A 3,130-nucleotide genomic window follows, 5' to 3' on the forward strand; every position below is an offset into this window, starting at 1 on the left:
CCATTTGCCTGGAAACGCATTTTCCATTCTTTAACTATGAGTTTGTGTGCATCCCTTGTAGTGAGATGAGTCTCCTCGATGCAGCAAATAATTGGGTCTTGGTTTCTTATCCAGTTTGCCATTCTGTGTCTTTTCAGTGGTGCATTTAGTCCATTCATAATCAGGCTGATTATTGAAATGTGATTATTTATCCTTGTCATGAGGTTCTTATACAGTTTTTTCTTTGTTTGCCTATTTTCTTTTGGCTTTGGGGTTGATGTATGTGTGTTTTCAAGTTTCTTGTTGTGCTGTATTCTCTGTTGATTCTGTGCTTTATGGTTCTCTTGGGAATTGTGTGGTCATTCTTTTTCTGTGCTTAATACCTTTTTAAGTGTCTCCTATAGAGCTGGTCTGGAAGCTGCATAATCTCTTAGGGATTGGATGTCTGGGAAGGATTTTAATTCTCCATCACTGATGAAACTGAGCTTGGTTGGATACGAAATTCTTGGTTTATCTTTGAGGACTTTGACTATAGGGCTCCAGTCCCTTCTTGCTTATAGTGTTTCTGCTGATAGGGCTGCTGCTATTCTGATTGGTTTTCCCCAGTAGGTAGTCTGACCCTTCTCTCTTGCTGCCTTTAGGATTTTTTCTTTTGTGCCTACTTTGTGTAGGCAAATCACTATGTGTCTAGGGTTTGGTCTTCTCATTTGATGTCTTGTGATGGTTCTCTGTATCTCTTGTGCTTGGCTGTTCATATCTCTGGTAAGATGGGGGAAGTTTTTTTTGCATTACCTCCTGGAATACTTGCTCCAAGTTGTTCTCATTTTCCCTTTCTTCTTCTGGGATACAATCAGGTGTAAGTTCAGCCTCTTGATATAATCACACATCTCTTGTAGGCTTTTTCTTTCTTTCTGAGTCTTCTTTCTATGTTTTTTACAGACTGGGTTAATTTCATGTTCTGGTCTTCAAGTTCTGTGATTCTTTCTTCAGTTAAATTAATTCTGCTTTCCATGTTTGTCATCTAGTTATTTATTTCCTGGATGAAATTTTTGATTGCCCAAATCTCTCTTACAAGTTCTTTCAGTGTTGTATCTTGTCTTTCTTGAGTCTTATTCACTCTTTCCATCTATTCCCTAATCCCTGTCATTTTCTGGGCCAGTTGTTGGTGACTTCCATTGTTTGGGCACCAAGTTCTGATTTTTCAGGAGTTGTCTTTGATACACTTCAAATTGCCTGTGGTCTTCCTTTGGTTTTTCCTCATTTTTGACAGACCTCTTGTTTTTCTCTTTAGTTCTGTTATTCTGTGTCAGTGGGAGAGGCTTTCCCTTCTGATGTTTGCTCAGTTCTCTATTCTTCCCTGATCTGGGCTCTGGATTTGTTGTATTTGAAATAGGACAGTGAATGGGAAGCTTTGCTGTCTCTTGTAGTTTTTGAAATTCGAATAAAGTAGGGGATGGGTTGCTAAGATTCAGAAACTACTTGCAAGTCACGATGTTCACTTATTGTGGTATGTGTTCCCTGAGACCCACTCCCCACCTCCACTCTATATGATGATGTAAAGCAGAAACCAATGTCAAAAACAATCAAACACACACACATACACACACCCCTAAAACAAACGGGAATAACAACAAAGTGTAACAAAACAAACAACAATCACAAAGAACCAAGACAGCAAAACACACACACACACACACACACACACACACACACACACACACACACACACACGGCTAGCACAAAGTGAATGGAGAAGATAAACAGAAAGACCAGAAAAAAAGAATGAATTCAGATCAAACCCTAAGACATATATTGACACATATCTTAAAATATAAAAAAAACACAGAAGAACAAAAGAGCAAAGACAAACCAGCAACAGCAACAAAATTGAAAGGTGAACACTCAATCATTCACATATACATGTAAACAGAAAATGGCAAATAAAAGAAGAAACAGAAAAAGAAAGGAAAAAAATTTGAGGGGATGCAGATCAAACTGTCACATATATATTCCTGCACAAAGAAAAAATATTTTAAAAACAGATGAACTAACAAAGAATTTTTAAAAATTAAAAAAAGAAAAAAATCCCTGTCCTCTTGTGGCAGGTTCTGTAATTTTTCCTGTAATCAGGTCTCTCCTACAGAGACACCTCTTTCACTCTCTCTTCAGTTTCCAGAGCAGGGAAGGTGGAGGGACTGTGGAGGTTGGTGGGGCTGCAGTCTTCCCCTCCCACTCTGGTATGGTCAGGGAGAACTCTTCCCATGGGGAGGTGTGGGATTGCCTCTTCCCTAGGTATGTACTCGTGGGGTGGTTCCCCAGCCAGGCCTATCCTGGAATGGATTTCTCCTATTGCAGCTGACGTCCATGCTCTGCCTGAATTTGTCCCTCTCAGTCATGGCCTAGCTATGTGGGTCTGACATTCAGAGGATTGCTGTGGAAGAGGGTGTTTAGGTCAGCCCTGGACTCACCACTGATCTCTTTGGGGTCCTTTCTCATCCTTTTCTGGCCACACCCTTTGTCCCTCAGCTGGATCAGGGTAGGGGGTGGAGTGCCTGGGATTCAGCACTCATCAGGTCCTTCCCAGGTTTGTGCTTTTAGGATATTCCTTCTGGATCATGATCAGTACCCGAGTAGTAGATTCACCAGTCACAGAGATCAGATCTGTTGCTCTGTGGTGAGCAAGTTGGAGCATTTTCCTGCCCTGCCTTCAAGATGGTGGTGGGGTGCCTCTATTGTCCTATTTCATGGGACTTTGCCTCTGGACTCCCTTTGCAGACCTTGCTACCAGTGCCCTGCCAGATGCTGAAGTGGTGAGGCAAAGCCTGGAGCCGGCAGTCTCTCCTGCATGGTGAGGGAGAGCCTGTGGTGATGATTTCTCCCTGCCACTTTTCACAGGAAAACTTTTGTTCATTAAAAAAAATGGCACTTGGCTTCTGCGATCTGGGAAGAGCCAGGGACCAAGCAGAGAAGCTGCAACACCAGCTATTTCACCAGGGACCTGGTCACTTGCTCTTGAGTCTCCACTTAGACAGTCTCTCCCAGTTTTTCTTCCCAGGAAGTGTTTTGTTGATGAAAAAAAAAATGGTACTCAGCTTCTGCATCCTGGGAATTGCTAGGGTCCAAACCCAGCAGTTGTGGCACCAGGCACTGC

The sequence above is a fragment of the Carlito syrichta genome, unplaced genomic scaffold (genome assembly GCF_000164805.1).
Source record: "Carlito syrichta isolate Samal-C Ts95f unplaced genomic scaffold, Tarsius_syrichta-2.0.1 Scaffold288832, whole genome shotgun sequence".
NCBI classification, from domain to species: Eukaryota; Metazoa; Chordata; class Mammalia; order Primates; family Tarsiidae; genus Carlito; species Carlito syrichta.